Source organism: Crinia signifera, chromosome 4, assembly GCF_055691185.1.
Source record: "Crinia signifera chromosome 4, ASM5569118v1, whole genome shotgun sequence".
NCBI lineage: Eukaryota > Metazoa > Chordata > Amphibia > Anura > Myobatrachidae > Crinia > Crinia signifera.
The window spans coordinates 277,390,022-277,404,624 of record NC_139220.1 but is presented as its reverse complement, the minus strand read 5'-3'; positions in this window follow the sequence as shown (position 1 = coordinate 277,404,624).

Here is a 14,603-nt window from a genome sequence, read left to right as displayed (position 1 = left end):
GGGGTTGCCTCAAGGTAGGTAGCTCTTAGTTTGGATATATCAAGTAAGGAGCCATTATCATGTGGCTCCTTGCTGGTTAATCGTAGACCCAATTTAGGGTAACGGTGGTGTGGGGTGCGGTGCTCCTGGACTGGATGGGCTGGGTGGCTTTAGTGCGGCATGCCCTTACATTCTATTAACACTTTTCCCTCACTAACACTATCTCTATCCTATTTTAATTACATTCATTTATCTCTCTCCTTTTATATAGCTTCGGCTTCCTATCACTAATTATTAACACTTAGTATATCACTGGCATGCCGCACTGGGCTTCCCAGCTTATGATGGTTTTTTGGGGTGCCGCACCCTGCACCTAGATATAGTGCTAGGGACCCCCAATATACAGAGAAGCCTTGACGCGGCTTGGGGGCATAGCATACACCTGCGCAGGTATATGTAACCATTATCTCTGAATTCTATTATCATGTAGTGTTCTAGATTGGTTACTAGCATTGCTCAGTGTGCTGAGGGAAAAAATGTCTTGTTTTACTTACCCAGTATTTAACCCCTCCCTCATGCACCTGGGAAATGCTACTGAACTAATTGAGCATCTACCACTATCTGTATGTATGTTGTTAGAGGCAGAAGGGAGCCCATATTAGTAGGAGATGTGGGTCCTGATATGCCACATGGAGTAGTTTGGGGTTGCTCCAAGGTAGGTAGCTCTTAGTTTGGATATATCAAGTAAGGAGCCATTATCATGTGGCTCCTTGCTGGTTAATCGTAGACCCAATTTAGGGTAACGGTGGTGTGGGGTGCGGTGCTCCTGGACTGGATGGACTGGGGGGCTTTAGTGCGGCATGCCCTTACATTCTATTAACACTTTTCCCTCACTAACACTATCTCTATCCTATTTTAATTACATTCATTTATCTCTCTCCTTTTATATAGCTTCGGCTTCCTATCACTAATTATTAACACTTAGTATATCACTGGCATGCCGCACTGGGCTTCCCAGCTTATGATGGTTTTTTGGGGTGCCGCACCCTGCACCTAGATATAGCGCTAGGGACCCCCAATATACAGAGAAGCCTTGACGCGGCTTGGGGGCATAGCATACACCTGCGCAGGTATATGTAACCATTATCTCTGAATTCTATTATCATGTAGTGTTCTAGATTGGTTACTAGCATTGCTCAGTGTGCTGAGGGAAAAAATGTCTTGTTTTACTTACCCAGTATTTAACCCCTCCCTCATGCACCTGGGAAATGCTACTGAACTAATTGAGCATCTACCACTATCTGTATGTATGGGCTCCGTGAGTCAGGCAAGATGGCACCGGCTCTCGCCGTGCGGACCGCGGCAGCAAGTCACCTCAGAGACCGCTAGCCGCTTCTCCGGAAAGGTCGCCATCCCCAGCCCCCCAGTCCACTACGCCACCCGCGGTCAGAGCGTCACAGTTGGCAGCGAGTGACAGAGCCGGAGGAGCAGTAGGCCGCAGCCGATGAAGTCCCCGGAGCGGCAGATAAAGACAGCGGCAGCGATTTAGTAGGGGCACCAGGTGATCAGGTAAGTATTCTCTCAGAAGCGCCAGCTCCAGGGCTGTCTATCAGGTTTAAATAGGATAATATTCAGGATGGGATGCAGGAGCTCCAGGAGACTGCTGCCTGTTCCTAGCTCATCCAAGCCACGCCCCTTTACTTCCAGTTTTTAATGGTGACACAAAGCAAAGGATTATTTACCATTGTTAATTGTGGAATGTAATTAATTTCACACTCATGTAGTAATTCATGTATTTAATTTCACAATCATGTAAGGCGCCTATTGGATTATTGAGATTAACCTTTACTTAAACATAATTCTAATTACCCCTAGAAATAACTCACACTGACACCTTATGCTAAAATAACCACGCGGACAACATCTGCATAAGTTTAAAGGTCAACAGTATTTATTGTTGGATGACCCTATTGAAAGGGATGGGCAGGAGAGCGCTTGGAGACCAGCTAAGTCACCAACGTTAACAATGGCGGCGACTGCAACGCCCCAACTTGTAAAACCAGGGCGACGAGCCGCCCCCATTGCGTTCAAAGCACAGCCCGCACTGTGACGGTCTTACCCCACCTCCTATTGCATGGTGAGGACAGTTCTAGCAAGTGGCCAACGTCCCCCCTCGGGGGCAGGACTCACCAGCCTTCCTGGCAGAGGGTGGCAATACCGCACAGTGACCTCCTGTACCTCAAACTTGACCGCTGGTTGAGAGCGCCCTCCCGCCGATTTTTTTTTTTTTTTTTTTAAACATGTTTTTATTGAAACACCGACAATCATAATGTTACAGAATGAATGTATGAATAGCAATTTCCATACAGGTTACATAGACATACGAAAGAAAAGGTCTTTGAACAGCATTATCTCTTTTGTCAGGCACTGTCCTCCACGATTAAAGGTCTCAGCAAAACACTTCATGTGTCTAAGTCATTCTTTCCTCCCACCTCAGGTGTATTTAACCTGTCAATGAGCCCTTGGTGTCCCAGGGCTGTCAATCTAGTTGGCAAGAGCAACTCACTCTTAGGTATCTATGGTTATGGGGGGGTCCCCTGAGATAAGTCTCATCAGGTACCATTGGGTGTCTTTAAATGAATTGTGAAGTTTTATTCTAATTTCAGGTGAGAGCACAGTTATATAGCTTTCCCAGGTATCAAATATTTTCTTAGTGTGACGTTCTTTATCCAAGAGACCCTCGATCCACTCCATGTTAAATACATGGAACAGTTTTGTCCTGAACAACTGCATAGAGGGGGGAACAGCGTCGATCCATGTCTGCAGAATGGCCTTACGTGCGACCGCGCTGACAATCACCATTAGCCGCCTGCACCCTCTGGTTATTCTCTGGTCCTCGGGCACTATACCAAAGATAGCCCATTGATCATTGAAAGGGACATAGTTCACCAGGTGGTCCTGTGCAAACTTCCTGACCTGAAGCCAAAATAGTTTGATTTTGGGGCAATCCCAGAAATAATGGTATAAGTTTGCCTCGCTAGCCTGGCACCTCGGACACACTGCCGAGGGGGCCATCCCAGCGAGGAATTGTCTTCGAGGGGAAAAATATGCCTTATGGAAAATGTTAAGAAACATTTCTTGATATTGTATGGCGGGCAATAATTTCCTGGAGCGCCACAGTGCTTTGGTTAGCACCGGGCATGTTAGGTCTGGCATCACCTGCGTCCAGGCTTTCATCCCTGTGGTGATAATATCATGATCTATAATTTGTCGGAGAAAGTTATAGTGAATAGATATAGCCCGTCTTTCGGCCACCCCAGTTAGGAGCATCGTGTCTAGAGTGTTTGCCCAATCCGCCTCTGAGAAGTAGCGTATCACTTGCGATGCATAATGCGTAGCTTGCATATATGCCAGAGGGTGTCTTCCAAACGTTGGAAAGATCTCTGACGCTTTGACAAAAGACATAGGTTTTTTTAGGTCGATGTCAATCAGGGCTCTGACGGTGGACAGACCCTCAGACCGCAAACTCCCAAATGGTCGGCCCGCCTGGCCTCCCTGAAATTCTGGGTTATGTATAAAGGGTAAGAATAAGGATTTATGGGCATTAAGATTTAGTCTATGTCTAAGGATGTGCCATACTTTGCGTGTAGACCATAGAAGTGGGTTGAGTTTAATTTGTTCGTCCACCTCCTCGTCTTGCATATGGAGGAAGCCCACCAGATCACAGTTAACCAAAAATTCCCCTTCAACTCTGGTATTAGCGTAAACCTCCCGGCCATGTAGCCAATCCCTTAAAAAGCGGAGTATAGATGAATGATTATAATGTAAGATGTTTGGGAAATTAATTCCTCCATTGAAAACCGGTTGCTGCAGTTTATATAGTCCTATACGGGGACGTTTAGCTCCCCATATAAATTTCCTGAACAATGAGTCTAACAGTCGCAAGTCTCTCTGCGGTAGTAACAATGGAAGGGCTTGAAGCAAGTATAGCAGGCGCGGGAAAGTTACCATCTTAATTAGGTTGGCTTTACCTACATAGGAAAGCTTCAAATGTTTCCACCCCTCTAGTTCTCTAGATGTTGTCTGGATCGCCTCTGTTATATTGATCCTATATAGGTCCGCGCCCCGTTTTGGGAGGTGTATCCCCAGGTAATCTATGTGAGCCCTCTCCCAGTGGATCGGGAAGTCCCTACCCCATGAGGGTATGTGTATTTGAGGATGTAAGAACAGCCCCGAAGACTTGGAGACATTTATTGTATAACCTGAAATTTCTCCATAGTCGTCCAATTTTTTCAGAATCTTCCCTAGTGACTGCCCCGGGTTACCTATATATAGCAGGACATCGTCCGCAAAAGCCGAGAGCTTTAATTCTGAGTTCCCTATCTTAATTCCCTCAAACTCTGGCCAAGATTGCAAAATTCTAAATAGAGGGTCTATGCATAAGTTAAATAGTAAAGGGGAAAGTGGGCAGCCTTGGCGCGTGCCCCTCGACATTTGAATGTTTGTGCCCTTTCGCCCATTTATCAGCAGTGAGGTGGTGGGTAGAGTGTAGAAATATCTTATTAGTTCTATGAAGGAGTTATCAAATTGCCTACGCTCTAGTATCGAGTAGAGGTGTGGCCAAGCTACTGAGTCAAAGGCTTTGTTTGTGTCTAGGCTCAATAACATGCTCTGAGGGGTTTTCTTATGGGATTCCGCCATCACAGCCGAGATGGCCATCCTTATGGCCCTCACCGAGTGGCGGCCACGTATGAAGCCCATCTGGTGGCTGGTAAACAAATCATCGGCTATCAACTGCAATCTATTGGCAATTATCTTCGTCAGAATTTTGAAATCAACGTTTAAGAGGGAAATTGGGCGGTATGAGTCCGCGAGCTGTGGGTCCTTACCCGGCTTGGGAATAAGTGTGGTGTACGCCTCCGCGAATGATGGGAATAGGGGTTTAGATTTAAGGATGTTGTTATATAATTCCAATAATGTGGGGGTTAATTCTGTTTCTAAAAGCTTATAGTAGCTTCCTGAGAAGCCATCTGGGCCCGGTGATTTATGCGATTGAAGACCCGCTATTACTGTATGTAGCTCTTCCGGAGTAATATCTCGCATGAGAGCGTCCCTTTGAGTCTGAGATAAGGGGGGTAGATTGGCCTCAGTCAACAGGGATTCCTGTTTTTCCCCATTAACTGGGAAGTCTTTGTACAGATTTCTGTAATAATCCTCAAAGTGCGTCAATATCTCTTTAGTGGTGAACAAATTTCTATTACTGGCTGGATCTCTTATGGAGGTAATGAAGGACCTCTTTTTGAAGGGTTTTGACATGAGGGATAATAAGCGTCCCGACCTATTGCCCCATTTGTAGTACATTTGTTTTGTGTAATCTATTTTGAGTCTTGCTTGGGCGGTGAGGAAAGATTCAAGTAGTTTCCTATTATTTAGATAGGTCTCCAAGTCAGGGGGGGAGCCAGAGGCCTGGTATACCCTGAATGACTGGGACACCTCCTTGTGTAAGTCCCTGTATTGCTGTGCTGTTTCTTTTTTGCGTTTTGATATGAATTGCATCACCAGTCCCCTCATTACTGCCTTTGACGTTCTCCAGAACAGAACCGAATCCTCCCAATGTTCTATATTGTCATCATGGTAATTATGCCAAGACTGTTTGAGGAAGTTCTTAAATTGTTCTGATTTAGCTAGATAATCTGGAAAACGCCAAAGTCTGTCTGATCCTCCCCCGGCCCCCAGCTGCAGGGTCAAAGATACCGGGGCATGATCCGACACCAGAATTTCATGTATCTCCGCCCTCCGCACCTCTGACATGAGGCTGTTTTGGATCAAGAAATAGTCTATTCTAGACAGTGTTTGATGTGCTCTGGACAAGTGTGTGAATGATTTTTCTGTGTCATGGAGCAAGCGCCAGGGGTCACAAAGTTGGAAGTCAGTTTTTAAGGCCTGGATATAGCTCCATGAGGCCAGGGGGCGGCCCAGGAAGGGTGGGGATTTATCTAAAGTGGGGCTGTCCACCGAGTTAAAATCCCCCCCAATTATTAGTTTATGGACAGTGCGTCCTGCCAGGATCTGGGAGACCTCAGACAGAAATTGCTCGGGGGAGGCGTTTGGGGCGTAAAGGTTCAGTAGGGTGAAATGTACCCCTTCAATCTCCACATCTAAAAGCAAGTATCGCCCCTCCCTGTCGGCTAGGGAATCATGGATTTGGTATCTGAGGTTTCTGTGGAGTAGGATCGCTACCCCTCTGCATTTAGTCCTGTAGGAGGCAGTTATGCAGTCCCCTATCCAGCGTGCCCTTAGTGTGGAATCACTGTCCCCCTTCCAGTGGGTCTCCTGGAGCATTGTGATGTCTGGTTTAAATTTTTTGATGTGGGAGATTACCTTTTTACGTTTAATGGGTGTGTTGAGGCCATTAACATTCCACGATAGCAAGTGTAGTTGAGGAGGGGCTTGCTGCGGTTGCCGACTATCTAGCCCTGCAGACATGGATCGACGCTGTGGGGGGGAGGTGACCACGCACTAGCAGAGAAAAAAGGACATGTTAGCATGCAGCCGAAGACAAAGAGGGCTATGTGGCCGAGGGACAGCCCTGGGACAACACACCAAGACAATGCAGCATCACATATTAACCTGTAGATTGAAAAATATAACAATCTTATACAAAACCATATATTGAAGTGGTGTTTCTTATTTTTTTTTTTGGATAAATTGAACCGAAAAGAGTGGGATCCACTCTTCGAACCAGCTGAGGACCTCATAATTTTTCATATGAGGTGCTCTGATAACCTAAACAGACAAAAAATACAGTAGCAATATATAAACCATCTATAGGGGCAACTGGCCTCCAGGAGTTTAGTAAATAGGGAAAGTGAGTTAGACTATCCATCATTAGTTAATCTGGCTGTCTATCAGGAGAACGGGAGGGGCCTCTTTCCAGAAAGGCCCTGGCGGTATTAGGGTCAGTAAAGAATCTAGGGCGCCCATTCTCCATAATTCTCAATTTAGCCGGGTACATTAAAGCAAACCTCTGATTTCTTTCTATCAGTATTTTGCACACCGGAGAAAATTCTTTTCGTTTCTGTGACACTATGGCCGAGAAATCCTGAAAGATCAGGACTCTCTGGTCGTCTATTGACAGGGTTTGAGCTGCTCTGTAGGCCAGGAGCATTTTTTCCTTCGCTCTAAAGTCTAGAAATTTGGCAATTGTGGGTCTAGGTCTATCTGCCTGATCCTGCCTCTCTGGCCCTATTCGATGCACTCTTTCTATTTGCAGCATTTTAGTGGCATCATAGATCCCTAAAGCTTGGGCTATCTTCACAGTTATGAATTCCTCCAGCTGCTGACCCCTAACCGATTCTGGTATCCCAATGAATCGAAGGTTGCACCTTCTGTCCCTATTTTCCATCTCGTCTACTTTGGCCGCAAGAGTGGTTATGGTCTGTTCCCTCCTGTCTAATAATGCCCGTATACTCTGGGCTGAGTCTTCTACATCGCTGATGCGTTGTTCTGTTGTGGCTATTCTGGCCGTATTGGAGTCAATTTTAGCTAAAGAGGTCTCCAGCCTGGTATGTAGGTCTTCAAATTTCTTATCTAGCAAGGGCATCAGCATTTGTATAGTGACCTTTGCGTTGTCCTCGGGGGAGGGTACGGGCTGTGATTGGGATGAACAGCTGGAGTGGTTCCCCGTCTGGGTACCAGAGGAGAACAGTAGGGGGGAGGGGGGGGAAGCATTTTGTGTTATCTTTTGGCGGTTTTTTTTCATTTCGGAGTCTTGAGGGGAGCTTGAGGGTTGAGTAAGGGAATTCCTCTCAAGGAATTTGTCCATACCCCTCAAGGCAGCGCAATTGTCACTATGTTTTTGTGCCCGGCGATAGACAAAAACCAGTGTACAGGTAAAAAGGGCGAACCTATTGGATAGTCTAGAGAAGTTCTGAGGGCCTAGTTACCCCATGTGGGATCACATTATCCCTTTACATATCTGGTATTGGAGTAGCTTTGCAGCTGTTCACCAAATCTATGCAACTAACGTTGTTATGCTCTTGAATCACCCAGAGAATCGTCTGGGTGTTTAGGGAGTTAGCATTTAAAACCGTCAGGTAGGGTATTATCAGTGTAAGAGTTCAACAAGGTTAAAGTGAAATTTTCGCCTCAATGCAATGCCAATACAGAACCCTAGATGGCGAGCAGATATTAATACACAGAAAATTACAGTTCAGAGCACACTATTAATCAGTTCTTTTCAATAACCAGACTTAACTCTAGGTGGCGCCTCTGGTCCAGGGGGGGGATACCCCCTTTTTCCAATCCAGACCAGAGTGGCACAGGTGGATAAGGCTTACAAACTAAACAATAGCTAGAGCACTGTATTAGTTCTGAAACTCTATTAGGGTTTTCCTAAGCAGGGGTATTCTGCGAACGGGGAAAATCTGTGAATAAACCTTTTCTGCCTTCCAGGGTGGGATGTATTAGTCTCGTTTAGTAGGAGTCCAAGTGCCCTTGATCAGGCTGTAGCAATCGTTGCAATGGCTATACTGGGTGTCTGGCGTGTCCCCCCTGGGCGAACAGGTGGAGGCACAGGCAGGCTTGGTGGAGTTGCACGTGTAATGTGTTTCACTTTCCACAAAAGGCTGTATCACAGGTCTAGGGGGCTTCTCCCAGCCGTTGTTAGTGCAGGATAACGCTGTCTGAGTCTGGGGGGGAGCAGCCTAGGGCAGACCTGAACAGCGAACAGGAGGTAATGGGCAGTCAGCAGGGCCTCTGTCCTGTGTTGTCTGGGGGGGCCTGTGGGAGCCCGGCAAGATGTCACTGGTTCACCACACCTTCTCAGTCCCCACAATGCGACCCGTTGTGTGGCGTGGTAGGGGAAACTGCCGCTCAGGGTATGGGGCCAGGTCTCTGTTGGGAGGGGGGTGATCCTCCAAGGTACAGAGCAGGGTGGTTATCTATCCGGGCGTCTGCCCGAGGGTGAGCCCCAGCAACGGGTGACCCAGGGGTGCCCTCCTTGAGAGAAGTTATGTGGTAACTTACACCACTCGGGTGTCAGGGTTGATGGGTTTGACCTCTGCCTGGGTAGCCCAGTCTCTCCACTGGCGGGGCTGGGAGCGTCGCCACGTGGGTATCACCCCTTGTTTAGGGATCGTGGGGGATTTCAATAAGGGGCACAGGTCACCCCGCAGGGGCCAGGGAGCGGGTGGGCAGTACTCACAGGGCACCAGGGGATCTTCAGAGGGTTCTTGGGGAATTTGCTGTCCCTCACCTCGGCAGGTCCAGCCGTCACCGAGGTCCCGCTCCGTCCAGCGGCGTCGGGGGGATGTGGCTTCCGATCCTCTCGCTCTGCCGCCTGGGGCACAGAGTGGGGCAGTCTTGGGGGATGTCTGCTGCTCTCCGGAGCGTCTGTCCGCACCGGCACGACACGACGGTCACCGGCGCTTCTGATGACGCGGTCGCGCTCGGTCCCGGCGTCTCCTCCGGGATTGTGCCTCGCCTTGCGTCTCCTCCTGGGGCGCTCCCCGGATGGTCTCTCCCTCTGGTCTCAGCGGTCCTCCCCCGGCTGGTAGGTATACCGGTTGGTGCTGCTGGCGTGGCGTCTTGTTTCGCGCCCTACGCTCGGGCGGTCATGCTGGCCGTCTGTGCTGAGGGCCGGACCCCGGTGGACATAGTAATTTCGGCTCCAATAAAGATATCCTCGTGTTCCTCTCTGCTTGTAGCACACGATGGGGATATTTTTGTGTGGATTTGCAGTGGTTAGGAGGACGATGGCTGAGGATTTTCTTTAGTGAGGAGGGAGCCTCTCTAAAATGCGGCCGCTCTAGGCGCCCCGCCCACCGGAAGTCCCCTCCCGCCGATTTTAATGAATTTATGTGAAGCCAAATTGAGTGGCGGCCGAAAGGCCATGTGGTAAGCGCAGCAGGAAAGGGAGGGAGGGTGGGAATCCAGACTCAAAGAGGAAGTGGAAGACCCTGACCACCCCTTATATCACCTGCCTAAGCTACCACCCATTCTGCCCCTGATTGGCTACACCTGACCACAGTGCATTCTGGGGTAAGAGACCTTGTCAACTAACTTTATCAAACAATCCCAAAATCCCCAGGCTCTTAAATGCCCTCATGCCTAGGCAGCCCTCGCTTAATCTAATAATTCATGTAATTAATTTCACAATCATGTAGTACCCATGAATAGTTTTATTACATAGAGCTCTTTGATGGAGGTTTCTCAGACTCCACATGTGCATGTAATATGCTGATAGACTGAAACCTGCCAGATACACGACAACCCTGGGATGTTTTTTCTCCAGAAATACCTGTAGCAAGAACATACTGAAAGTTAATGCACTGATACATCTGTTACTGACTGCCAACTGCTGTAGGGCTCAAACACTGCTATTATCAGACTTATGTGCACTTCTGTGTCTGACTTGTACACATCTCAGTATGAGATAAATTGCTGCTGGTTGGCTGAGTATTAAATCAAATGGTGGAAGATACACACTGTTTTTCTAGATTGGATGAAAGAGGATTTATAGGGTCATTTAGGTCAAAGGGTATTTTTCATGCATTTTTCCCAGCCACATACAATGAAATCCAATTTCACAATTGAGGTGTGTGTGTGTGTGTGTGTGCAATAGTATAGTAGGGTGTTTTTGGGTCAGCGGCTTCCCACTGGCGGTGGTCACGACACAGGAAAACAGGAGGCTGGGTTGTGATAGGGGTGTGTGGGCATAAGGGGGACTAAAGAGGAGGGTGGGGGACACTGTGCAGAGATGCCAGTGGGTGAGGGTCCAGCGTGGCAGCACAGAAGTACAGGACGGTGGCCCTGAGTCAGTGTCTCCTCCTACTGGGTGGGAGTTAGGGTGCATGAGAGCAGGAGGCTGGGCTATGAGGCATGATAGGGGTATGTGGGCAACACAGCATCAGCAACTCACCAGTGGTGGAAGTTACGGTTCAGGAGAGCAGGAAGCTGGGTAGTGATAGGGGTGTGTGGGCATATGGGGGACTAAATAGGAGGGTGGGGGACACTGTGCATCTTCTGCCAGTGGGTGAGGGTCCAGCGTGGCAGCACAGGAGTACAGGATGATGCCCCTGAGTCAGTGTCTCCTCCTACTGGGTGGGAGTTAGGGTGCATGAGAGCAGGAGGCTGGGCTATGAGGCATGATAGGGGTATGTGGGCAACACAGCGTCAGCGACTCCCCAGTGGTGGAAGTTACGGTTCAGGAGAGCAGGAAGCTGGGTAGTGATAGGGGTGTGTGTGGCATACGGGGGACTAAAGAGGAGGGTGGGGGACACTGTGCAGCTTCTGCCAGTGGGTGAGGGTCCAGCATGGCAGCACAGGAGTACAGGACGGTGCCCCTGAGTCAGTGTCTCCTCCTACTGGGTGGGAGTTAGGGTGCATGAGAGCAGGAGGCTGGGCTATGAGGCATGATAGGGGTTTGTTGGGAAACACAGCGTCAGCGACTCCCCAGTGGTGGAAGCTACAGGAGGCTGGGTGGTAAAGCATGCTAGGGGAACGTGGGCAACACAGGGTGAGCGGGTCCCCACTGGCGGAAGTTACGGGGCAGGAGAACAGGAGGCAGGGCAGTGATAGAGGTGTGTGGGCATGAGGGGAAGTAAAGGTTTTTGGCTGTTACTGAGTAGGGATAGGCATTGGTGCAGACGCCATCGATGGTTGGCATTGATGGCGATTTTGCACCCTGCCATCGATAGTAGTAACATATTACTTGGATAACCATCAATTGTTGTAGCTATCGATGGTCATCCATTATATCTGACTGAATAGGCCGTGGGTCAATCAGAACTTGGTGGCGGGACTTCCGGGTGTGGGGGGCGGAGCTATGCTCCGTGTCCTGGCACCTTAAAAAAAATTTGAAACTTGATCGGTTCTCCTTTGCCATCGATGTAGGGAAACCATCTGGTCCCCCCACATCGATGGCAAAAGTATTCAACATCGGCCATAAACCATCGATTTTTTTAAATCATTGATGGTCGATGGGCATCCCTAGAATTGGAGGAAGGTGGGGGACAGTATGCAGCTCCTGGCAGTGGGTGAGCGTCTCCTCCCACCGGGAGGGAGTGAGGGTGCATGAGAGCAGGAGGCTGTATAATAGTGTTATGTGGGCAAGACATTGATAAAAGTTGTGGCGCCGGTGCAGAGGACCGTGGGGACACTTCTGGCAGTGGGGGAACCTGCAGCGAGGCTGCCAGCGCCAGATATCCCACCTAGAGGCGGCACCTGCTTGTGGCGGTACAGGATCCCCCATTGTCACAGGGGTACGTGAAATGCGGGAGCTGGGTCGCGGGGGTCCTCTGGGGGGTGGAATTGCCGGAAGGGGGTCAGGGGGGTCTGTAAATTGCGGGAGGGGGGGTGCGGGGATCCGTGATTAGCGGGAGGGGGCGGGGGTCCGCAAATCGTGGGAGCGGGGGGGCTTGAATTGCGGGAAGGGGGGTCCGCAAATTGAGGGAGGGGGGTTGTCGGGGTCAGTGAATTGCGGAAGGGGGGTTGTGGAGGTCCGTGAATCGCGGGAGGGGTGCGTGGGGTGCCGTGAATCAAGGTAGCAGGGGGGGTGGCTCGGGGTCCGTGAATTGCGGGAGTGAGCATGAATCGCGGGAGGGCCGCAGGGGGGTGCTGGCAGAGGGGGGGTGCGGGAGAAATGGTGGATGGTGGCTGTGGAGTAATGGTGTATGGTGGGCGTGTACTGTAGACCTGGCTGGACGGGGGGAGGTGATGTCAAGGGGGTGGAACGTATACACATGAAAACGTTCCACACATAGAACACTGGTCTTTTCCATAGGGGGGCGGGTTTGTGTATCCCGCTGGGCGAGATATATAAGTGGACCTGTTTTACTGGACTGTGGTAACTCTGTACTTGGACTGTAATCATGCATTTGAACTATACCTTTCATGGTGTGTCCCCACGTTTTTCACTTTGCCTTATATAAAAACTTTTTTTCTTTGGACTGGATGTGCTGGCTTTCTTGTTTTTCCTAACTTATCCTTATGTGGCCCTGGCACTCTGACGATGACTTACAGTATTAAGTGTGCGAATTGCCTGGATTCTATGAAAACTTTTTATGCAAGCTCTGCACGTATATTTAAAGATACAGGACTGTTGTCTTTGGATTTTTTCACGATTTTTCTCTTTTTCTTTATTTTTTATTGCTTTTCTTATTTTTTTTGAGTTGGAGATTATATATATTTTTTCACAATGACTGACAGCATTGATAAAGCTTTGTCGGAAGCTCTAATTGGGATAAAGCGTTTTGATAGTAAAGATGAAGCTCGCATATTGTTTTCCAACACTGAGGCTTTGGCCTTTGACGTAGATACCCCTGCTGAAATTTATTCTGATTTATTGAAGCTGAGAAAAAGACAAGTGGAATTAACATTGCATGGATTGACTTTATCACAGTATTACAAAGAAAAGATGATTCCACGCGGCTTTAGGATCCACAATCAGCCCACTATTGGCAGAACCAATATGGTTTTCTGCCAACAATGGTGTCAAATACTCAATGACTGTTCATTACAATTGATTTTGTTGGTTATAGAACGTGTTAACCTTGATTTAGAGCTTTTGCAACAAGAAATTTCTACATGTGAAAATGCTGGTACTGATTTATTAAGGAATGATCCATCGGGATTTACTAGTGAAGCTTGGTGATTCTATTGATGCTTTCAGGTTGGAATTGTTAGCTTTTAAAAAGAGCAAATATAAAACAGTCAAAGAAGATTACAGGGATTTACGTGTATATGGCTGGCTACAGGGTAATGAGCCCAAGACAAATTGGAGAGAGAATTTTAGAACACGTAGGAGACGGGCAGGACGGACAGATAAGGGCTTCTCTGACATAGAAACTCACACCTCGGCTAGTGACTCTGAACAACCATCACAGCGGGTTTTTCCCAAAGGCAGTCTGACACGATCAAAGTACAAAACACAGGGAGGAGACCTTGCAGAAGGGGTGGATCTAGGAGGAGGAAGAGACAGGAGGCCACAAGGACGCAGAAACAAAATGAAGCCGTAATATTCAATTTGTCTGACTACACACCTGACAAACATGAATTGGAGGTATTTGGTAAGGGCCTTAGTTATGTAAAAACTTTTAAGCAACGCCCCTTCGACTTTGAAGTCGAATTATACAGATTCCATCGCTCCTTGAGACTAAAGGATTTCTTTGCCAAAAATCCTGTACCTTCCAAAAAATCCCACCCCTTTAAAACCAAAAGTACTTTTGATCCCCCCTGTCAGAATCTCTCCATTGAGACTTTTATCAATTTAGTCAAACGTGACACTCTAGACTTCATGGGTAAACAAAAGTTATCTTATTCTAATCTTTCTAGAGAGCAAAATATGGCTCTTAGAGGTCTTGGAGCTAACACCAGTATCACCATTCGCCCCGCCGATAAGGGGGGCGGGGTGGTGATATTGAATAGATCAGACTACATTGCTGAAGTACTTCGACAACTTTCAGGTAAGGTTTGCTATAAGAGGTTGACATACGATCCCACGTATGCTTACAAAAAAGAAATTGACTCTGTTATACAGATGGGGTTTGTCAATGAGTGGTTAGATGAGCCCACTGTCTATTTTCTAACACAAACTCACCCCTACCCCTATTCTTTATGTGTTG